Source organism: Mauremys mutica, chromosome 10 (assembly GCF_020497125.1).
Source record: "Mauremys mutica isolate MM-2020 ecotype Southern chromosome 10, ASM2049712v1, whole genome shotgun sequence".
Taxonomy (NCBI): domain Eukaryota; kingdom Metazoa; phylum Chordata; order Testudines; family Geoemydidae; genus Mauremys; species Mauremys mutica.
The window spans coordinates 22,054,917-22,080,242 of NC_059081.1; the positions used below are offsets into that span (position 1 = coordinate 22,054,917).

The 25,326-nt window shown below is 40.3% G+C and overlaps 1 protein-coding gene across 9 annotated transcripts in view; it reads left to right on the forward strand.

Moving 5' to 3' along the window:
* Nucleotides 1–25,326, forward strand: part of KYNU (kynureninase) — a 134,366-nt gene that overhangs the window by 19,296 nt on the left and 89,744 nt on the right. The window contains exon 1 of one of the 9 annotated variants that reach the window (XM_045032902.1): nucleotides 2,294–2,390. The exons of 6 other annotated variants lie outside the window; for them this stretch is intronic. The gene's annotated coding sequence lies outside the window, so the exon portion shown is untranslated. Of the gene's footprint in view, nucleotides 1–2,293; nucleotides 2,391–4,098; nucleotides 4,229–25,326 lie in introns of those variants that run through there. 2 more of the 9 variants (XM_045032900.1, XM_045032903.1) reach the window with 2 other exon arrangements.

Sequence of the window (25,326 nt, forward strand, 5' to 3'; positions counted from 1 at the left end):
CTCCTGCCAGTACCTCCTGCATGCAGCAGAACAACTGATGGTGGGAGGGCTGGCAGGGAGAGGCGGGAGCTGGCTGCTGGTGGGTGCTAAGCACTCACTAATTTTTTCCCGTGGGTTCTCCAGGGCTGGAGCACCCACAGAGTTGACGACTATGCTTTCAAGTACTGTTTATCTGAGCTCTGCTTACACTATATCTCTGCCTCCTTTAAGCCTCCCCTTTATTACTTTTTCTGTCCTATCCTATTATTTCCAGTTCTAATGACTTATGTTCTTCCACCTCTCTGTTTTCTGAAGAGAGATTCTGCTTTCTCTCCCCCTAAACCCATCCCTGCAACTGTCACTTCAGCAGCCACTCTTTGGGAAAGTTGGCTTGTGATTGGAGTGCACACATCTCTCTCACCTGAGCCATGCAAAAAAGCTTTCTTCTGAATCTTAAATATACAGAAGAAGCCTTTTCCAACATAGGACATAATCTGCTGGCACTGGATTTGCACGTGTGTACAGTATGGTACAAATAACTAGGTGAACTTGTGGGGGAGAATCATCAGAATAACTCTACTACCAGACTAGGTGCATCAGTGATCTGGTCTTATATTGTATATGTAAAGGATTTTTAATACAATACCTTAATTTTTAAGAGAAAATTGTTACTGTAGCTTGACATGTGAAAGAAGGATATTAAAAGTATTTGATCAGTGGTGAAATTTCTCCATTCCAGCTTTTGGATTAGGTGGTTCTCAGTGTGACTAAAGGTTCCTTTGTGTAAGTGTAGTAGGGAACCTTTAATGTGCCCCAGGAGTGTCTACATGGACTGATTAATGCACATCATGTTAGCGTGCTTTAGAAATCACACACTTGCAGTGTGCATTAACCCATCCTGGAGACAAGCCTTCAGAGTAATAGATTCAAATATAGCAAAGCAAAAAAACAATATGAATATCAGGTAAAAAATCTCTTATTTGGTAGAGCTATGATGCTGTTAATCTGTGGAACTGTCTGTCAAGTGATGTGAGGGAATCCTCATAATTATGAACCTATTCCAGGACCCACTGAAATCCATGAGACTGATTTTATAAAGGACAGGACAAAATACTAGAGAATGTAACATGGAGAAGATTCATTCAGTGGCAGAGGAATGGACAAAGTGATTTTAAAGCTGTTTTCCTCTTCTAATTTCTAAATTTTAGTAATGAATCATGTAGTTTTGCTATTTAGGCCAAATCTAAGTTTAGTTAACACATTTTTTCCCATAAAATTTCACCATCGATCAGGGGGAAAGGCAATTTTTTTATCAAGCTATCAAGCATTCCTAGTTTAAATAAGAGGAAAGACTTACTTTTTTGTTAATAAAAATATATTATTTTCCACCAACCATAATATTTTTGCAAAGGCTGTGGGCTCAATTCATCAGGGACTTAGGTGTTGTAGCAAATGGATATAAACTGGCCACCAACAAGTTAAGGCTTCAAATTAGATGAAGTTCTGGAACAGCCTCCCAAGGGAAGCAATAGGGGAAAAATACCTAACTGGCTTCAAGACTGAACTCAATAAGTTTTTGGAAGGGATGGTAAGATGTTTCCTACAATGGCTTGAGGCCCAGCTGCAACTGCTAATAATAAATATCTTCAGTGGCCAAAGATGGGACACTAGATGATGAGGGCTCTGAGTTATCATAGTGAATTCTTTCCTGGGTGTCTGTCTGGTGGCTCTTGCCAAAATGCTCAGGGTCTAACTGATCACCAAATTTGGGAAGGAATTTTCCCTCAGGTCAGACTCACAGCAGAGATCCTCAGTTTTTTTCACCTTTCTCTGTAGCATGGAGCCTGGGTCACTTTCTGGTTTAAATTAGAGTACACGGTGGATTCTCTGTAACTTGAAGTCTTTAAATCATGATTTGAGGACTCAGTAACTCAGCCAGAGGTTAGGGGTCTATTACTGGAGTGGGTGAGTGAGGTTCTATGGTCTGCAATGTGCAGGAGGTCAGACTAGATGATCCTTTCTGGCCTTAAAGTCTGAGTCTACAAGAGGAGTGTGGTCTAAGCCTTGGTGCACAAAGGAGTTAAGCACCTAACTCTGGGCTGAAGTCAGGCACCTATTTCTCCTCAAGATTCATAGCCATGAACCCTCTCCTGGAGTCAGGCACCCAAGCCAAGTTGACTCTTCCCCAAGAAAGGGCCAGAGAAAGAATGACTATACCTTGATAGTGCATACACCTGGGTGACTCAAGTTCTACTCCCTGCTCCAATTACCACTTAAGTATTTTATACAAAATAGAACAGCTCTAACAGGAGAAATTGAAAGAGCCTGCTCCTATAGTTACGCCAGTCCAGTGGTTTGAAGACTTGTGTTCAGGCAGAGAAGGGATTTGAAAGTTGGTCTCCACATCCCAGGTGAGTGCTCTGATCACTGGGCTACATGTCAAAGGATGTGGTGGTAACACCACTGATGTTGTTTTCTGAGGGGCTCAAGCCAGTAGGCATTTTCTTAGGCAGGCCTCTGAGCATGCCTACTGGATTGGGTCCCACAGGTGAGATTGCAGGGGAATGCCTAGTTTGAGAATCCTGCCAGGATTTAGGAGCAAATTAAGTACTGAGCAGCTTGCACAGTAGAAGAAACATAGATGTCTGGGGAACTCTGGTATCGAGGGACTCTAGGCACCAGTAGGGGTAGGCTGCAACTGAGCAGTGTTTTTTGTGAATAGCACTGGTGCCTAAATCTTGGATGTAGGCACCTAAAAGGGCAGTTAAGTGCCTAAGTCCCTCTTTTGACAGTAGCTCTAAGTGGGGTTTTATTCCTCTTCCCAAACACTATACAATATTTCCATTCAAATTTCTGCAGTATGTTCCTGGGGTGTTAAAATCTTTTAAAAGAAGCAGTGAACTGAGGAAGGAGCAATTTGCATTAAAATATTCATGACCCAACTGAGTATCTATGTGCAGTCTCTCCTAACCATGCTGGATGAAATCCTGGCACCACTGAACTCAGTGGGACTTTTTAGCCCCAGTGCAAAGTGATTAGATATATACCTGGATATATAATATATAATTTGATTTGACCATCCAGTATCTTAGCAACAATGGTGGCTTTGTTTGTTAGTCCTAGTTCAATTTTAATCCTTCCACGCTGCCTCCTGTTTTACTAGCACTTACTTCCTATTCTGTAGACCAAAATACTGATTTAATTTTATTTTTCACTTTTCAAACCATAACACCATATGGCATGACACAAGAATAACTTTTTAAAAAAAAAAGGAAATAGTTTTCTTGATTTCAAGTAGTAAAGGTCAAGTGTTCCCTTGCTCAGGTTTGATTCATTTGTAGCAGAAAGCTCTGTCTGGCCATCTGTTTGTTGTTGAATTAATTGTCTCTTAATTGAAGCATTTGTTTCCAATTTTCAAAGATTAGCAGGGTATTAAACTAGGGAGGTCAGTGACATAATTTAGGTGAGTGTTTTAAGTTTTGCTTATACAAGCTGGGAATTGTAACTTTCATTAAACATCACTCTAGTATCATTTGTGTCATTTAAAGTGGTAATTTTAGCAACTTACTGCAGCCATTTTGAGTTTACTTGCCTGAGTGATTCCTGAAACTAGGAATTAAGAAGATCTGAACACCTACTATTGCTTTTCTGTTAGTAGCTTTTCGAGCTTTTCAAAATAGAAATACTTGTATAATGAAGCCTATTGCAATTGTTTTTGCTGTCTACTGGATCATTAATTTTTTTTAATAAACCAAAGTATGGATATATGCAAATATGAAGCTCTGGAAAAAAAGACCTTGGACTCTAAGTGCAGTGATTATCTTTCTTTGAGAGAGGATTAAGTTTTTATAAAGGGTGGGGAGACTGAGAACTAAACTCCCCAGTCCTGCAATGAATTCTGTGAAAGTGGATCCCTGTCCTGAGTGGCCCATTGACTTTTTAGTAGGGCTCCAGGCAGCCACAGAGGGTCCACTACATGGAGCTCATTGCTAAATTGAGGCTTATAACTTCTATCTAATCACATGGTCCAATTAAGGAAAGCATTTAAGCATGTATATTCAGAGATTTTTTTAAGACCAGAAGGGACCTTTAGATGATGTATAATACAGGCCACAGAGCTTCACCTAGTTATCTAGGTATGGAGCCCAATGACTTGTTCAATTAAAGCATATCTTCAGGACCAATGTGCTTAAATCCATTGACACCTAGTTGAGGCTTCCTGTGAGTTCGCTGCACAGTCAAAGAAAAGGTAATTTGGGGGGAGAAAGAAGAATAATTACTGGGGAGGCTGACTTAACAAGAAATGCAAATATGAATGATTTGAAGCTGCCCAGGGGTTTAGAATGTTAGCCTAAATCCTGGAGAGATGGATTAGAGAACATGGGGCAGGTGGCATGGTCAAAAAATGCCTGACACTAAAGAGCTATGTAACAAATGTATCACACTGATATAATTTCTATATATGATATGTATAAAATAGTGCACTGTCTCTGTGGATCAGGGCTTGAATTCAAGGGACTCTGGAGGAGGATCCAGTTCCTTAAAGTAAAGATTGTCTCCATGGTGGGTTAATGCACTCTATGGGGGGGTGGTGTGATTTCTAAAGCTCGCTAATGAGTTGCACATTCAGTGGCTCTTTGACTTGTTGATGCACTTTAATGTAGTGCTGTTTGAAACCATACTATGTTAAAGCACACAAGGAAAATTTTAGTGCACACCAGCAGGGTCTATCTGGGCCAATTAATGTGCAATGCATTAGTGTGCTTTTGAATTCACACCCCTGTAGATCACATTTTTCCACTGTGTAGACAAGCCCTAATTAGCATACTGTGCATATATTCTGGGGACATCACAAAAGGCAACATTTTACAAAAGTCCAAATTTCAATTTAGGTAAACTGAGAGAGAGTGAGTGAAGAGCAGAATCTCTCTCCACTCTGTTAGGCTACGTCACAATCAAACCTTAGGCTATGTCTACACTACCACTTATGTTGCTCAGGGGTGTGAATAAGTCCCCTCCTCATCCCCTGAGTGACATATGTTACGCCTACCAAAGTACCGGTGTGGACAGCACGAGAGCTTCTCCCACCGACATAGATACCGCCACTTGTTGGGGGTGGATTAATTAAGTGGACAGCAGAGCTCTCTCTCATCAGCTTAGAGTGGCTACACTAGAGAGCTTACAGCGCCTTAGTCTAGCAAAGACTTCATGGTTAAACTCACACTTAACTATACTCCTGATTCTCTTTTCACTTACACTGCTTTTAGCCCACTGACTTCAAATGGGTTATGCTTGATTTATGTTGGTGAGAGTGAAACATTTAGCCCAGTTACTTTTGTTGCATAATCCTCTGAAGTAGGTTACTTTGTATAATAGCTCTTCTTGAGGTCCTTCCTAATAAAAGTTATTTTGTTAATGAGATCTATACAAACCCACCAGAAAAAAGCCCACCGCTCTATCTAAAAATAAATATTACTCTATTTTAAAGTCTTTCATGCAGACCATCAAAGATGCTATGTAGAGTCAATCATATACAAAAAGGGAAATCTTGAGTATGAGATTTAAAAAGGAGTTACTCAGCAGCTAAAAATAAGGGGCTATTTATGATTAAAAATGTATTTTCTTTTCTTCTCAATTGAATGTGCATGAAAAGCCTGTTCCTTGAGGGATTTTTTTCACTTAATGCAAAATCAAACTAGGTTATATTGATTAAGGATCAGAACAGAGCTTCTATTATAGAAATTCTGGATAGTGAGTCGGTGAGGATTTAAATAATAATGGTGAACACCCACTTCCAAATCCTTGCTTCTCACAGTTGAGAAACATGAGATAAGGATGTCTTTTTAGATGCTTTCCTACAATCTATATATTCTTTTAACAGGCTAGAATTCAGTTCGGTTTCAGCCTCAAAACTTGACATTTGCTCACACTGACATCATTATTAATTATATTGCAGGATTGGGATCCATTGTATAAACACACACAACTCTACTGTAGCTGATAATAGTATGCACTTGTCTTGCCTCCACAATATGTCCTATCCTTTCCTGACCTGGCATATATACTGTTTGATGTGTATTTGCCTATAGTGTGTGTTGTGCCACTTATTTATATTTGTGTCACAAAGAGGAAAAAAAATCTGCATAAATGGTTAGATCAGTTCTTTCAGGCAGAAAAGTCTTGATACATTCATGGGCAGCAAGAGACTGCAACAAAACATTCTTCCTTTTATATGAATGAGTTAACTTTGATCTATAAACTATCTCGGTAAGGCTGTTAGCACTAATTATATTTCTTTCCCATTCAAACCTGTGATGATCACAGAGATTCTTTTAATCTCCTTGTTTAATAAACTCTAGAAATTACAGGTGTCTGCAAATTTTTGTTAGCTTTTTTTCCTATGGAAAATGCAGAGTCTAAATTTTTCCATGGAAAAAAATAGATTTTGCTGATTTTTCTCCTCCCCCCCCCACACACACCCGGGAAAATCAAAACAAAATATTCTGTTCTGGAGTCAGGTCTGCATGCATTGTCATAGTATATTACCTGACTATTTATAAACTAAACCCCAAAGTGACTGTCTTAGCTTTTGCTGTATTTTATGATCTTTCCTATAACTCACTAACCCCAGCTGTGCAAGCTGAGGGGAGCTCCTGCCCAATGGGATGCAACCAGAGGGAGAGATGGGCTGTAGAGGTCATGTGTTGTGTGTGGTAATGCTGCCAAAAGTTTAATAGATAAATATTATTTGTTAACAATTCAGCTAAACAACAGGAATAGAATTTCAGGGGACAAAGGGAATTTTTCTCTAGCCATTGGGCTTTCTCCCTGCCAAATTTCAAAAGCCAGCTGCAACCAATGGAGGAGTTAAGAAGTATCTTTTATAATTGAAAGTGTTGGACACATCAATATAGTGATCACTAGCAGCCAGGGCCAGCTCCAGGCACCAGCATTCCAAGCAGGTGCTTGGGGCGGCAATCTGCAAGGGGCAGCAGTCCATGTGTTTTTGGCCCCAAGCAACGCGCTGAATTGCCGCCGTGGACGGCAGGGGCAGTCCATGTGCCGTTAGGAAAGCACACACGTTTCTGTGACGGTGGCAATTCGGCAGCAGCTTCTATGTTCAGCTGTCCGTGGCAGCGCAGCTTCTGTCTTCCGGTTGAAGACAGAAGCTGCTGCTGAATTGCTACCGCCACGGAAACTCGCATGCCGCCTTAACGGCACACGGACTGCCCCTGCCGTCAGCGGTGGCAATTCAGCACACTGCTTGGGGCCACAAAAACAGTAGAGCTGGCCCTGCTAGCAGCACCCTTTGTATGCTATGATCACTATATGTTTCTGTATTTCCAAGTACTAGAGCTTGGGTAATGAAAAGGTCTTATCCCCTAGGTGTCTGTTGAACAGCCTACCTTCTGGCCAAGCATGAGTGCTTGGTAATGTTTTGATGACTTAAACAGATAATTATGTACAGCTAACAATCTCTTCCCAACAATGGACATTGTGCTGATTTTTTTTATAAGATCAGGAGTGCTTGATACCACTGACCATAAAAATATTTTTACACTCTGACACAGTCATACACTCTTGCAAACATGTGTGGGACACCCTTCAATGAATTTATCTTCTTTTCTGTGGCTCTGTCTAGACAAGGAAATTAGGTCATGTTTGACATTTTTGAACATGACTGTTTTCCTAATTTAGACTGATCCACTGAGATCTCAGTGTGGTAATAACATCTCACTGAAAGAATGCTGCAGAATCATACACAAGTGCCATTTTTCATTTCTTTTATTCAGCATGTATGCAGACTTGCTGGAAAAGGTAATTAGATATTGGCCTGCAGTGTTACTTGGATCTACAGTTCTATTGGGTCAGCTAGTTAGACAAAGCTTCCATGGTCTCCAGTAGCTTTTTTCACCATTTGTCTAACTCTCTACCCAAATAGATCTAGATGGTGATAAAAATACAAGTGGCCATCAGCATTCATCTATACTAGCACTCCCATAACTGTTGCCACTAGTACAGCTGAAGCAGTTATAGTAACAGTGGGACATGTAGGGTTGTTAGGGGCAGATAGGTAGTGTAAATACAGCCAGAGTAATGACTGATGGGTGTTGTGACTTTGATCTTTGACACAAGTCCTCAAGAAGTTGTATATCTGGAAGTGTTTTTATTCATTTAGAAATGTTACCATGGTGGTCATTGCCACAGCACCTAAGAGCCTCAGGCTGTAAAACACTATTAACAAATAAATAGTCATTAAGAACATAAGAAGAATATAAGAACAGCTATACTGGGTCAGACCAATCATAGGTCTGGAAGAGACCTCAAGAGGTCATCTAGTCCAATCCCCTGCACTCATGGCAGGACTAAGTATTATCTAAACCATTCCTGACGGGTGTTTGTCAAACCTGCTCTTAAAAATCACCAATGATGGAGATTCCACAGCCTCCCCAGGCAATTTATTTCAGTGCTTAACCACCCTGACAGTTACAAAGTTTTCCCTAATGTCCAACCTAAACCTCCCTTGCTGCAATTTAAGCCCATTGTTTCTTGTCCTATCTACCTCCGGGGTTAAGAAGAACAATTTTTCTCCTTCCTCCTTGTAACAACCTTTTATGTACTTGAAAACGTATTGTGTCCCCTCTCAGTCTTCTCTTTACCAGACTAAATAAACCCATTTTTTAAATCTTCCCTCATAGATTGTGTTTTCTAGAGCTTTAATCATTTTTGTTGCTCTTCTCTGGTTCATATAGCCTAGTATCCTGTCTTCTGACAGTGATCAATTCCAGGTGCTACAGAGGGAATGAACAGAACAGGTAATCATCAAGTGATCCATCCCCGTGGCCCATTCCCAGCTTCTGACAGACAAATAAAAGATGCTGTAACAGAGTGGCTATGGCTGCTCTAATATTCAAATAATATATCAATAAGGGTAAATTAATCTCTGGCCAAATTCATGGATCATATGTTCTGATCTGAAGCTCACCATAATCTAGCTATTTAAATATATATTAATACATAGCAACACCTAAAAAAGCTCTAAATCTCATTATGGAAGTTCAAATATTCTTCCACAATCACTGTCAACTTCATGGTTGGTTGAAAAAGGAGGACTGATGACTCAGCTTCCCAATTTAGGACAGTTGCTGGAACTGTAAGGAAGATTTTTGTCTCTAAATTTGCATCAGCCTACCATAGGTGTGTTGAAACTTGTACGGTGAACAAAAAAGCCTTTGATCAAAACATAGCATGCACTTAACACAACAAAGGATTCAACAGAGAGGCACTAAATTTGCAAAAGCAATTGAAGGAGGTTTTAGAGGGAGTTGACAGATTACAGACTGATGCTACAGTTTCGTTAAAAATCTGGTTTGATCTAATTAACTAGAACCAAAAAAGGAAAAAACTGACCGCCCCCCCTCCAAAAAAAATCACAGAAGCTATGAAACCTTTTCATTCTTTAGCCAACGTGACTGAGCCTAAATATAACAGGCAAAACTGAACTGAAAAGATGGATAAAAGGCTAAAATGTGGTTGTGGGAACATAATTCTGAGTTTTTTCCTTGTCTTCAATCATTTAAAATTTAAGATCCATTTTTCTACCACAGATTTGTGCTTTTGTAACCTACATGCTTATATTGCAGCAGCATTTGATTACTACATTTTTTTCTAAGCTCAGAGGAAGGGAGAAAAGCAATAGGGAAGAGATATAGATTTTAGCTGACTCCTCAGAGTGTCTGGACTTACACAGAAAGCAGACAGGGCAATTTAAAATGACACAGAGATGACGAAAGGATGAGTGTGGCAGTTATTAGACATGCTCTGTGGCTCTTTTTGAAGATGTACAGAAAGTTTCCATTAAGGGCAAGCAGTCTTTCAGGATCCATACACTCACTATCTGAGAATTGAGCCAATTGGAGCTCCTGGGGGAAAAAACCTCATAAATATGGGACTTAGAGATAAACCTGTGGACTTAGCAGCTGATTAATGCAGAGCCAAGAGATGTGTTTCTTTGGAAGGCTGCATCCCAATATCTGTACCTCTTTGAACAATGGCTACCAGATTCCCCATCTTGCTAGAAACTGAGGCGACAATTGACTGTTGGCTCAGAGACTGGAAGTTCTGTTAGATGTAAGGATCTTTGGGCTGCTATTTTGCTGAAGAGATTCTGAAGTGTTTGGTGCAGGCTCTGGAGAATCCAGATAACACACAATTTTTAGGCCACACAATAGAGACAGGAAGGGAATGTGTCTGTATGTGTGTACCAAAGTATAAAAGTGGTGTGTGTGTGTGTGTGTGTTCTGTGGAAACCGTGCCCTGAAATATATTTGATAACAGCAAGATGGGGAAATCTCTGTAAGGAAAACCAGTAGATTTACAGTCTAATAGTTTTAAGGAGATATTAAAAAATATTCCTCATACTATTTGAAAATGTCTGTGGCTCTAGTAAATATTTGCTCACTAAGGCTATGGCTATTTTAGAGAGTTTACAGGTGTGGCTGCACTGCTGTAAGCTCTCTAGTGTAGCTGCTCTAATCCAATGGGAGAGTTCTCTACCGTCAATTTAGCTACTGATTCTTATTGGGGGTGGATTAATTATGTCAGTGGAAGAAGCTTTCCTGCTGACATAGTGCTGTCCATACTGGTGCTTAGGTTGGTGTAACTCATGGTGCCCAGTGACATCGTTTATTCACACCCTGGAGTGACATAAATTATAACGACAAAAGTGGTAGTGTAGACTTAATCTAAGAAATTGTATTTCTGTGTGGAAGCTGTTAATAAGGCCAGGTCTACACTGCACTTTCGTCATTAACTTTTGTTGCTCAGGGGTGAGAGAAAATACTCTCCCCTCCCCCTCCCCCAACAACAAAAGTTTTAACAAAAAAAAAGTGCCGGTATGGACAATGCTTCATTGGCAGGAGACGCTCTCCTGGCAATGAAACTACTGCCCCTCATTGTGGGTGCTTTTATTTTCTCACTGAGAGAGCTCTCTCCTGGCAAAACAGAGCGGCTACACTGTGTACCTTACAATGGCTCTAGACATAGCCTTAGCCCTTCATTCAGAGTTTTGCATGCCATAGCTTTGAGGTTTAACACTGCATAATATATTTTTAAAAGTCCTGGAAATACACACCTCTAGTCTGTGCTTTAGCAGCAAGTTGGGCTGAGATACAGGAATAAGGGGAGTGTAATCAATTTTAGATGTATGACCTCATCATCTCCTCTCCTGTTTCTCTTGCACAAGAGCCTGTCTCAAAAGTTCTTTTAATCAAAATGGTGGAAGACTCTGCGAATAACATCAAGGCAGAAAGGACAGTTGAAATCATAAGACTTGTCATTTTAAAAGAACTGTATTCTGGTCTAGCCACCATAGCATTGATCGAGCATGTTTTTAGCACATCTGGATTGTTCTGGTTGCAACTTCGTAACAGGCTGGGATCTGAAAAGCAATTATGTTGGTTTTTTATACAAAAAAACCCAGCAAACCTCTAGGTATCTAAGGGCACATGTGATAGGCCTAACGAGTTAGTAGACTAGGGACTTGATTACCGTGTTCTTGTGATTCACGTATGGAATTGAAATCTTTTTATTTTGGACAAGGTGCCTTTTTATGTTTGAGAAATAAATATGCTTGCAAAGTGAATCTAATGCATACTAATACATTTTGTGCTTCATTTCATAAAACCTTTATGGATTTTTAAACCCTTCCCATGTTTTATTTGTCTATTTCCCCCCTAAAAAAAACAACAAAAAAAACCAAAACAAAAAAACACAGTGAGGTTTTTGGGTTGGAGATGTGACATCATCGTTGCCCTTTGGGTCCTAAAAAAGTATGTACTGCCTGTCACAGTGCCTTTACAGAAATAACTTAATAATCAAAGGTAATATGTCTGTTAAATGTATTGGTATCTCTTTGATTAAGGGGGAAAAAAAAGTGGAATGCAGATGGGAGTTCAAAGGTTCATGGGGGATGTAAAGAAGACTCATCTTACCCACCGGTCCTTAGACACTTTCTTTCTTTCACTTTCCTACCCATTTGGCACAGCACTGCTTTGCTCAGTGGTGTTAATGTCAGAATAATTTGTACAGATGTATATTTTATACCTTTTTGTAATCAATACCTTTTAGCTAGTAAGAACAATTCAGTGAATTATCTGATACTTATGAGGAAAAGGTACTGAAAGTTTCTTGCTGCATTTTTTCCTCTCTAAAACATGACTACATATAATATATACTTTTATTTATTTTGCCCTCTTTTCAACACCAAATAACAAAATGGCTGTGTAACTGTGATCAGTATGAGAGATCTATTACCATTGTTCTTACAGTGTCGGTGATGATCTTTTACCATACACTTTTAAAAATGAACTGCTCCAATATGTTTGTTGCAAACCAGTAAATCTATGCCACATCTAATATTGTCTGTGTTCACTGTCCAGAAGAAATATCCAAGGTGTATAGTTAAGACACCCCTTGACGGTGATAGGGCAACATGCCTTCTATGTCAAATTAGGGTACCCAAGCTGTTTTATTCTTTAAGGCTGCTGTTAAACCTTCTCCAGATGAAATATATTTAATGGTGAACTTGTATAAAGGTGTATTTCATTAAGATGTTACTGGAAGATGATTCAGGCTTAACTCTTAGAGTGCATCTGTACATATAGTATGCAGCTAGAGAATTAGTACTGGCACTGACAGAGCTTCATATTTTTACTGCTTAATTGAAGATAATTGGCCTGGCTGTACAAGTGTGGACCTAGACATTCCAAGATCTTGACATATAAAGGTTAAGTACCACTTCCAGTAAAATCCTCTCAGGGAATTTAAAAGTTGAAGAAAAAGTTATGCACGACAATTTTCTTGCTGACTATCGTATTGCTAATTTTCAGTTCAAGATTATTTTGACAACTAATTTTACAGTTAACTACATGCATAAAACTTATCTTTTTTTGTTCCCACAAACAATACTATTTTTTAAAAATATTGCTTTTATAATGTGCATGTGGGTATTTCTTTTTCTAGTGACTTCACTATTAATTAGTTTAAGTTGTCATGGAAAAGGATAGCTATTGGTGTGAAAGTGAATGATACATTAAGGCTGCTGTTTCATTAATAAAAGAAATGATGGAAGCAAAAGTTAGCATTCCCAATGAAAAAATGGTTTACTTATACAAAGAAAATTTTGTTAAACAACCATGTATGTAGTAGAATTACCTCAGAACAATATAACAGTTTAATGGTAATATTTGTAGGTTATAATTATATTTCTGAGTTGCAATAAATACTGTCTGACTGAATTAACTCTGTCAGAGGTATATTGATCTCAGACCCAACAGCTAAGTTGTAACAGAAAACTAGCATTTCATCTTCTCATCATATGTTTGCCATAGGGAGACACTGAATTTCCTAGCACTATGTATGCCATCCAGAGATGTCATATTTAAAGCTGTATCACATTTCCATTAAAAACCAAGATTTTCAGGAATTTATAAGTAAGTTGTAAAAACTTATATTTGAGAGAAATGCAGAATGTATGCTCTCAGCTGAGAAGTTTGTGCACTTTTCCAAACAATCAGTTTGTCTGATTACAAGTTATATAGAATCTTATGGTGGTGTGTGTGGTAATGGAATCTAAAGGGAATAGAAAAGAATGCAAGGACCTTATGTAATACAGATGATATGTGCTTCCACAAAATGGTGTGGGCAGGAGAGTGATTTGATCTCACTACTGTGACAGCAAGGCCCAGAAGAGTTGCAAAAGAAATGCAGGAGGACAGGTGAAGGCATTTTAATACTCCCCTGTACCAGTGGCCCTTCTTGTTCCCCATAGTGAGCGAGTTTCAAAAAAGCCCCATCTTCAGTCCTCAGTGAGGTGATGGTTGGCAGGAGAAAACATTTTGGATCTCATGCAGGGTGTTTGAATCTTCTCACTGTGCAGTCTAAAGAGATCTGTTAAGCACATGCATCCTCTGGCAATGGGAGGGAAGAGTGTGTAGCCTCTATTTAAAATTGAAATGATAGTCCTGTTTTAAAGTACCCTGGCCCTTGGGAGTGAGGTCATCTCCTGTGCTACTACAGTTTTCAGATAAACAGGGTGAAAGTTACACTTCACAATTTTCTTAGATTGGGAGACTTTTAGGAGCCTATGAAGAATACACTGACCACAAAAACAGTAGGCAGTAAAAAATAAATAAATACATTCTTGTACTGTAAGTTACACACATAGATGGATGCACAACCTGAGAGAGCCCACGTAATAGCCAGTGCCATATCCATACTCAAACACCCAGAGATAATGTAGAGTCTGGTGAATCTCTCAACAGGTGGTCATTGATACAGGAGTCTTCCCTCTTGGGGTCTTTCCACGTTATCCATAATGGGAAACCCTTTTTATCCAGTTATGACCATTCCTAACACATTATGCATATGCATGAGGGCTCCAGCTCCTTTTCCTTATATGTACTTTCTCACCCCGTACATTTTGGGGTGCCCTGTTTCTTATAGATTGTCCTCTTAGTTCTGCTTATTCTCATAAGCATCCTATTCATATTTACATAAACATGTTTCCATGCAACCTGCTTTAAGAGCAGAAACTTCCATGGTGCTACAATGAGGTGTCTTGTGGTCTAGACCGGTATATTGCAATGTATTTTTCCTGAAACATCACCTATTTGCACATTCTTCACAGTAATCTTGTAACTTTACAGGTACAGGGTTATTCTTGGGTCACCTACTTATGTCAAGCATCCTTAAGCCTGAGGCCTAGTGTAACTTAAGCTGCAATCTTACTGGCATATTAGCCTGTAGACCTTGTATTACAACCTTACTTTACTTGTATACCTAATATACACTCATACTCCTAAATACTTGTCAATCTTATATTCCTATGAGCCTATTCTACTTGTAGCTATACCTATATCTGCAACTCAACTCTGTTCATCACATACTGATTACCCATGAAATAATATATAAATTAGCCATAACAATAGACAACAAAATTAAATGATAAAATGAGCTAATGGGCTACAAGTGTAATTTTTTTAAAATGCCTTTTTGCTCATTTAACGTGAAATATGCATAATTTTATAAAATTATGCATTTTTTTAGTATTAAACTACTTGTCTTGAGAACCACAATTTCCATGCTTTGTGCAAGTATGCGGGGGTTTTTTTGTTTGTTTTTTGTTTTTATCCTCCTGTATTGGACACTCTGGGGAACGACCTAGACCTATTTTTTAAAATGATTATTTAAGATTTACCTAGGAGTCATTTGCTTATGGGTTCAGTGTTGTAAGAGCTCCATGCATAGAATGACCAATGACTGTAATGGGCGTGCCAAATGCACGGCCAGTCCTCTTTGTTCAATGTATGGCTGGAGGAGGAGAGATAAAAGCTCTCCACCTCCCTTCCCCTCCTCTGGATCCCTCAAACCCTTTTGCCAGTTTGTGAATCAGAGCAGCAGGGAGTAACTGAAAAAGTTAACAAACATTATTTCTTCCACAGAGAGTATTACATAGATTCTCTCTTAAGGGGATCTCCAGGGCCAGGGAGAATCCCTGGTAATCCAGATCCTTCGGATCCATGCTGCCAGGGAGTGGAAGGGCTGTCAGGGACCTGACTTGGTGTTCAGGCATGAGGCCTCCACATACATAGTTCTGGCCTTCTGTAGCTCTCTGAGGTTTAGCAGCTGGTCTCTCTTTCTGTTCCATGCTTCACTTCCCAGTGAATAACTGGAGAGGAACGCCAATATAGAATCTTTGGATTTACCAAAGGAGAAGGTGATGCAATTGTGTATACTTGTTAATAAAAGCCCAATTCAGCAAAGCTTGTGCTTAACTTTAAGCATATGAGTAGTCCCATTGAAGTGCTTAAATGCTTTGTTGGGTCAGGATTATAATGCCCAATGTCTTGCAGAATTGAGTACTTGAGTGGTGCCAGGCCAAGAAGATCCTGTAAGAGGCAAAGGTAGTTATGGTACATGAGTAACAGGTGTTTGCTGAACACGTCTCTCTATTGTGTGATTCTATGGGAAGGAAAGGATGAGGGTGACAGAGTTAACACAGTATGGTCCAAAGTGCAGCAGCAGTCTTAATGATTCATTAATATATCCAGGATTGTTTTTGCATTCTACATTCTAACAGCTTGATGTGATAAGTTACATCACTAAAAATAATTCCTTGTTCTGCATCAAGACAATGGAGTATAATACAGATTACATTGATTTGCTACAAATTAAAAGTGAGCTAGAAAGACCATGAATTGATCTGTATATTTGATGTTTTTATGTTTAAATACAAAATGTAATAGAGCTTTCATATTTAATTCTTTCCAAAACTTTTTAAAATACATTTTACTTTTCTGGGTTGTAAAATTCATTTCCTTCATTTAATGATGCCTCAGAAAAGCCCTCAGTGCTACAGCAAATCTGGTTTTAGCACAGCATTCTTATGTAAAATACTACCAGCATTTTCTGAGTTAGTAAGCAATTTCCATGCCAATGAATGATAGAATTGGTGGTAGATTTTCTTGAAATTAACAGCTAAATTGTATGCCTGTTAAACAGTAGGGTAAATCAAAACATAGCACTTTGATATTATGGTAAAAGTCTTCCAACTGAATCTCAAAGGGTCTGATCCAACTCACACTGAAGTCAGTGGAAACCACAACATTGTTTATAAGCCATTGTTTGTAATACTAGCTATTACCTCTCCAAAATATAACCACATTAAGGGGCCAGTTCTCATGGCAACATTTCTATACGATATCAACTGAAGAATTTAAATAATTCTAAGCAGCACTTCACTTCCCCATGGGGAGAGAATTGAAAGGTTTAACCAAACTATCGAATATATGAAAAGGGCTTTTTCCCTCGAGCATAAGAAAAATGGACTGAGATGATTCAAGAGTTGACCTTAACTACAATAATCTCTTCACAGCATGACTAGCTATCCATCATTTTGCTCCATGTTCGGCAGAGTGCCACATGTGAAAGCTGAAATGTTCAGAAATGCCATGCTAAAAGAATGAAGAAACTGATGGGATTCATGGGCCCGACCGGCATCTTGGCATGCTGGAGGTTAAAAACCCTGCTATGTGCTGCCAATATAGCCAAGAAAGGCTGACCTACTACAAAATGCTCAGACAGGGTTCAAAAAAGAACTAGATAAATTCATGGAGGATAGGTCCATCAATGACTATTAGCCAGGATGGGCAGGGATGGTGTTTGCCAGAAGCTAGGAATGGAAAACAAGGGATGGATCACTTGATGATTATCTGTTCTGTTCATTCCCTCTGAAGCACCTGACATTGGTCACTGCTGGAAGACAGAATACTGGGCTAGATGGAACATTATCTGACCCAGTATGGCTGTTCTTGTGTTCTAACTTCTTCTTGGCCTTGCCTTCAAGACTCTATCATACAGCTCCTTCCTACATTTTAGGCTTAAACTCCTTTTGTATAAATCCCACCTTCTTTGCTCTGCCAATGATGCCAGCCCTGGTACCCTTTAAATCTCCTTCTCTCACAAATGTCTCTGGGGAAACTTATCCCTGCAACGGCACCAGGGCCTGCACAGGGACCAATGGGAAATGGCTTGTGCTTCCCGTGAGGGTTGCCTTAATTCATGTCTTCTGCTGCCACATCCTCTATGAAGATTATAGCCTCAGGGAATCATGAGGAACTAGGGATGCCATGGCTTCATTTCCTCATATGCCACCTGCCCACTGTAGAATTTCCTGACGCGCCCCTCTGCTTGGAGGAAAGGATCTTTGTCAGTGCTTTCCACCAGCAAAAGCTTTTTATATATGCCCTACAAGTATAACAAGTACAAAGGGAATACTGGGCAACAACAGATTGTTTCCTATGCTTCCATGCTCCACCATATACTTGGAAAACAATCCCCAAACCTGTGTAGTGAATCTGCAGAAACGTTGTCTTACCCCAAAATGATTTCTCTCCCTGTGAATACAGTGGCTGGAGCAGCTTGGGCTGGAGAGGTGACATGGGGAGCTGACAGCAGGGCATGAAAGCTGGATGCTGAGCTGGGAGCATCATGGGTGTTGGCCACGCGCTAAGCTGGGAGGGAGCAGAGTGGGGAAAGCAGGCTTCAGAAGCTGAGGAGCTGTGTGCAAAGCAGGAAGCCAATGAAGGGAGCAGAAGCTGAAGAGCTGCAAGAAGAGCAGGCTGTAACAGGAAGACATTACAGCTGGATACAAGTCTGTGCAGAATTTATGGCAAGAAGCAGAACAGGGCTTGAATCTGAAGGAAATTCTGAGGGACCAAGAGCCAATGGCTAGCACAGGCTTTTAAAGGGATAGAAACAAGGAGAAGGCTATTGCAGATAAAGTGTCCTATCTACTGGGGACTAATCTCTGGTCAGAGCACGTCCCCCTTCCCAGATTATTGGACTCAAGAGAAAGGGCTACTGCTCTTGTACAGGAAAGCTATACAGAGTCAGACTGTGGGGGGCCTGGTAGTCTGCTGCTGTTTTGGTTGGAGCAGCCTCCTACCAGTAACTGTGCAGGAAACACTGCTGCAGCAGCAGGGGAACAACACAGACGGCACCCCACACACACTCACACCACGGACTGATCCTTTCCAGGAAACCTGCAGGTTACTTACTTGCCTTTAATCAAGGAATGGACTGGAGAAGGCACCCCAAAAAGTAGGCCGGAGGAACCCTACTCTCTGGACTGCCCCCAGAGGCCAAGCTAGGAATGGCTAAGGTGTAACTTGGATTAGCCACTCTATCTGGGGTAGTTTACAACCTTTCCTGAGACCACTAGTAAAATATCCCTTCACTATAGCCATGTATCTGGATGACTGTTGGGCTCACCAGGTCTTGTGCGTATGAAGCCTAATAGCTAAAGCACCTTGAGTCCCTCTGGTGGGCTACTGAGGACCTGAAGCAGTTTGGTATACCACTGTATGCCTGTTTGCTGCACTGCATTCCTCCCTTCAGTTAAATCTCTCCTAAAAACTCTTCAAGACTTCATGGAAGAACAACCGAAGGAGTGAGAGAGCTGCCCAAAGAGAAAACAAAATGCAAGCTAGAGTTTTAATGGAAATGTCAAACGAGTGACTGTAGGAACTTACTGTTACCCATGTCTTTCCTCTCTCTCTCCTCCTCCTCTCATTCCACTGCACTAATAAGAGTAGTAAAGTTCAGCACAAGTGTTTGAAGGATTTGTTGTTGTTTGCGATTTTGAGTAATCATATTTGCTGTATTTGAAACAAAACAGTACTATACTTCTAACAGCTACAAATTGACTGGCCAATACTAAATGGCTGATGGGGAATTAACCAAGCTAATAAAGAGCAATCACCTCTTTCTCTGAGACATAATATAATCAGTAACCAGAAAGCTACTTTAGACAATCTGTCCGTCACTCTATGGACTCTAGGCTTAAGGATGCTTTAGGCTTAAGCCTTATCTGTGTTTAGCCTGGGTATCTAGCTGCAGAAAGCCTCTCTTTACATTGCCAATCTTTGCACTAGTAAACATTTTTTCAATTTTATTTTGGGTAAGGTGACTATTTTCAAAAGAAAATGCAATTACTCTTGTGGCTACATTTTTAAGGGTATGAAATACTTATACAAAAGATAAAGTTTGCTTTATAAAATATGCACTGGTGTCACTATTGCCAGCTTTTGACTTAACAATGACATGCATTTGTTTCTGGTACTGGAGGTACCAGTAAATTAGTAAATTTACCCATAGTAAATTAGGAGTGTGGCTTTGATAGTGGCTACACTCATCTGATTTTTCTTTTCACTCAAAACATCGTTCATCACTGTTTCTCTCAACTGTCCCTGGTAAACAGAAAGCAAATGCTGTTCACCATAGCAATGCCTAATGGACAAACACCGAGCCTCATTCAAAGCCTGTTGAGGTCAGTGAGATACTTTCCATGGATTTGAATGGGTTTTGGATTAGGCTTGTTGTATAGTTACTTTAAAAATATTTTTTTGGACTGCAATAAAAAATTGGAATATCAGGTGTGTCAGTCACTAGGACAGGGCAACAGAAGCTCTCAAAGTGGGGGAGCCACCAGCACCCAAACCTTAGCCCTTCCCCCCCCAACTCTGCCTCTGCCTCTCATGCTGCCTGCCTCTCTGAGCATCCTCACACTTCCCTTTTCCCCAAGCTCCCTGTCCTCATGCTGCCTCCTCCTCCCCCCCAAGACCCCACCCACAGATTGCTCCTCTCTGCCCCATTTTCCCCCCCTCTTCGCTTGCTGGTAAAAAGTGATGGGGCCAAGGCCCCTTGCCTCCCCTGCGCTAGGACATCAGATTAAATTGGTTGAAAAAGCCTTTTTAGTGTTGGGACTGCTGAAATAGCTTCCTAGTGTGTTTTTTTGCCTGGAAATCCAGCTAGTTTTACATGTTTCTGGGCTGGGATTTGTTTTTAACTACAGCATTTTCCATCTGAAATGATCAATGGGAGTTAGAAATTTTTTCATGAACCTATTCGCACTTTTTTTTTTTTAGACAATATACAAAACCTTTCTCTGCAAATAATTAAATATTCTAATTTGGAATCATTTTTGATTAATGAAGAGAAGCAGTTTCAGAATGCTGTCCTGTGACTAATAACTGATCTCTAATTGTTCCATCTAAAGGTTATATATTGCCTTTCCTCATGATTGTCTCTTCCTAATGCCTCCTTGGATCCAGCTATTAGCAACATTCATTAATTTCCCTTGAAAATGATCTGAACTTTGCACATAGAAACAAAGTTCACTTTTAGTTTTAATAAGTGTTTGATTTCTTTTTGAGATATGAGTAAGATGTGACATAACTGAGGTATGTGTCTATTACCTAAGGGCTACTGTAGAATTATGTTTTATCTATCTGAGTTTCAGGCAGGCTAAAGGTAGGGGACAAGTTAATTAAGGAATATATGTTCAAAATATGTAATATTTATTTCTGTGTTAGAGATAGTGAACAGGTGCAATGAACCTGCAATTATAGTGGCATAAATGTATTTAAGTAAAAACTGGATGATCTATATGGAATGTAGGGCCTGATAAAAAGTCTATTGAAGCTAATGTAAAGACTCCGAATTACCTTAGTGGGCCCCTAAATACATTAAAGGGTGGCTATTGGTGGCTATGGGAGTAGCTAAACACATACCAGTCCATTGAATTTTTCATTTATTTTGCTTTCCCTAGTCACTCACGATTAATTGTGGGTTTGGTTTGCCTTTGTCTGGAATATTTTGTCGTCGTCAGGCATAAAAGTTTTTCAAAATTATATTTAATAATACATTTTAAAATTTTATGCATTTTTATAAATAAAATCCTTTTATTATTGACTGACAATAGCCTCATAAATTGCAACCAGGTTCCATCATAAGCTCTATTTTAACCTCACTGTACTTTGGGGTTAAAACCAAGACTCAGCAGGCCCTCATCCAACACCTCCTTTTCGCTGATGGTGCAGCAGTGACAAGCCACACAGAGCCCACCTCCAAAACCTCATAGACAGTTTTGCCAAAGCCTGCCAAGACTTTGGGCTTATCATAAGCCTAAAAAGATAAACATCATGTGCCAAGGAGATGAGGAAGCACCCTCCATCAAAATCAACAGCTATGAACTTGAAGTGGTGAAGGAGTTCACATACCTGGGGTCCACTATTGCATTCAACCTTTCACTCGAAACAGAACTCAACATCCGCATCAGAAAAGTCACCACAACAATATGCAGGAGCACTGTGAGGGGATCCCCGGGGTACAGTCTGGCACCGTGGGACTGCTGTGCCCCCTTAACTCTCCAGCCTGGGCTCTGTCTCACAATGCTTTGCTAGTGACAAGCAGCAAACTCCTCCAGGTGTTATCACTCAGCACAACTGCACGTGGAGCTCCATACCCAGCTAGATTGCATGAATGCTCCTGGAGCCACTCGTGAATCATACAGAGAAAGGCATCAGCCAAATCCTCCCAGCTTTCTACCTCAGGAATATACCATCTTGCACTGCTCAAGACAAGCAGTGCAAATTTATTTATTGGTCCACCGCTTCATCAATGGAAAGTGGACATATACCAACCTTTGTAAAACTGAGCAGATTTACCAACCACTTCAGGCAAACTCACTGGTAAAGCTGAACAATAATACAAGTTCATTGACTACAAAAAGATTTTAAGTGATAAGTAATAGGCAAAAAGTCAGGCAAAATATAAGCATGCAATCTAAACTCTCAACCCTATTAGACAACATCTAGATTAAGCAGTTTTCTCATCCCACTAGGTATTGCTGTTCATAATAAACGGGCTTCACCCTTGAAACGTGGACCAGTCTCCTCTGTTGGAGTCTTCAGTCTTTTGAGTCTCCTTGTTGCTTGCAGCATAGGGAGGGGAAGGAAAAAAGGTGAAGCATAGGGCCACTATGTTTTGTTTTATATACTTAGTCCATGTGCTTGGAAAATACAAGTCCAGATATGTCTGGTGGGCATTGCTGAGTCACCAGGCAAAATTGAGCAATTCGCTTGGTATGGCTTTGTGAGTCATTGCATTGTAGCTCCCTTGCTGGACAATGGCTATTGATGGTTGTTCGACACCTGCTCGGGCGTTGGTTACTTTCCTTGCTGTTGTTGCTGGGGAGCTAATATCTGGCCAATTCCTCAACTTACAGCATGTTTTAGTGACAACCATACAACACAATCTCATAACTTCATATACATATTTAGATAGGTTATGATCTGCTGAAATACATTGTTCTTTTGCCTGATACCTCACATGGCATGCTTTATATGCAATATCACAATTTATATATAATGAGGTATATGGAGGTTACAGGGTGTTTCCCCCAAGATATAGAATGTCACGGATATGGCAAAACAACAAGCTGACAGAACACACAGATCTTTGTGTGATTGGGCATGTGTTATCAGCTCACTTTTGTACAAGAGCGAGGCATGGACCTTATGCTCATCATCAAAAGAGGTTCAACAGCTTTCATATATGTTGCCTTCAATGAATCTTTGTAATCTACTAGAGCAGTGGTTCCGAAACTTTAGCAACCCGAGGACCCCCATTTTGATCTAAATTGTTTTGCAGACACCCAAGGCCCTCACTCAGCTCCAGGCCCTGCTCCCAGTCGACCCCTTGCCCCACCTCTTTCCGCCCCCACTCACCTCTGCCCCTCCTCTTCCCCACCTCTTTCTACTCCCTCCCCCAAGCATGCCCCATCCCTGCTCCTCCCCAGCACTTTCTGCACGCCGCTGAACATCTGCTCCTCAGTGTGCAAGATGCACTGGGAGGGAGGGGGAGGAATTGATCAGTGGGGCCCACGGACCACCTGAAGTACCCTCATGGACCCCCATCTGAGAAACACTGTCCTTGAGGCACCGAGTCACCAACAGTGAGGTGCTCAAGCAGGCCAGTATATCCAGCATGCAAACTCCCCTCAAACAGAGACACCGCCACTGGCTTGGACATGTATGACGAATGAATGATGGGCACATCCCAAAGGACATCCTCTCCAGTGAATTGGCATCTGGAAAAAGACCCAAAGTATGCCCAAAATTGTATTTGAGGTCTTGCTTGCACACATCCTTGAAAGAAATGGACATGGAAGTGGACAAAACTCAGGACTGCAGCTTTTGGAAACAAGAGCTTAACAAAAGTCTCCAGCATTATAAAAGGAAACAATCCAGTTTAGCAGAGGAGAAAAGAGCTTGTGGAAGGCAGAGCCAAAAGGGTGAAAACACCCCCTTTAAATGTGACAGATGCGGCAGGGATTGTCTCTCTTGAGTGGGTCTCTTCAGCCACAGCTGCCATAAAAACAACTGAGTAAATTCACCTCTCAGGGGCCCATATGCATGGTCTCTTGAGACTGAAGGGTTCCGACTACTTTGGCTAGAAAAGTCATTTTATCCTGATATTTTTCAGGCTAAAGAGAAATTTTCTGCAAAATTTGAAGAGAATTTAGCAAGTGTTTTAGTTATAAGGCATTAAATAAATTACCTTACTTTAGCACTTTGTTCTACTTGCCTGATAAATATCCAATGTTTTATTAGACTCTGAAGCTCAAACATGTTTTTAACTGTCCCATCAAACTTTCTACATAATTAAAATCTTAAAGAATGCATGAAACTGTATTTGCATGAAATATAGATTTTTTTAAAACTAACATATCTAAATATATTTGGATTTGCATTTAGTTTCATTCTTCCTGGATTTTTCTGTCAAATTTCATTAAAGGGGATGACTTTTTTTTTTCTGTTTTATTTTGCCCAACTTTGTTCAGAAGCCTGGCTGCCTGGATATATTTATTCTGAAAGGAGGAAAACGGCTAAATTACTGGAAATCTGACCTTCTGAAGAAAGAGACAGAAGTTTTGTTTTGTTTTTTTCATTTGACTGAGGAGAGAGAATTAAAAAATAGATATAATAGAATGTATACAACATTTTTCTCCCAATCCTACGTAGAAAATAAATAACTTAAAAAAACCCTGTTCAAATACATAAGAAAAAGAAATGAGAGTATCCAATAATGTGGCTGTTTTGATACTGTGTACCAGGGCATATAATTAATGGAAGTGGCATATTTTGCCCTATTACTACTACCACAATCACGCTTATTGCTGGAAGACTCTCCAGTGCATTGTGCACATGTGTATAAATAACAGATTAACAGAACACATTTAGCTGTAATAAAGACCAAGTCTTGACTCTTTCCAGGAGGCTGCTGAAGGCCTTTGGGCAGCAGAACTGGTGTGGTTAATCTGATCAAAGAGGAATGGGAAAGCTGTGCAGACAGTGCTTTACCTCTCTGCAAGGCAGAACTTGATTCTGTTGTCTCTGCTTAGGAAGACTAAACATTTTCAGAACATTCAGCTCAGACATCTCACATAAAGATTAATTGACCAAATCATCCACAGATGTCACCCCAAGGCACAGCGAACTTCAACACCTCAAGCCTAACAGCAGCAACTGCCTGGTAAATTATAGTGTAAAATCTTCTCTCTTTCTCCACTGAGTTTGTTATTCTCTTCCAAAATTCCTTTGAGACCTCCCCTCCTCCAGAGTTCCAGGCACATTAAAATCCCTAGCAGCTCGTGGCTACTGGTCATGCTTAATCCAGAAGCCTGGCCCTTGAATATCCTCAAGTACAGGGTTATGTTTTACCTCTTGCAGTAACAGGCTGCACATTCATGTCATATTATGGGTAATAGCTCCTCCTGCCTCTGTCAGATTCTAATTTGGGCACTGAGTAGGCTTGTGAAATTGTCAGAGCTTCATTCAATTTAGCTTGACCATGTTTCAAACCCCGCCCCCCACGCACACACACAGACAATGCTTTCTCCTGCCTTCTCTCCGTAGATCTGAAGCACTATACTAGTGCTCC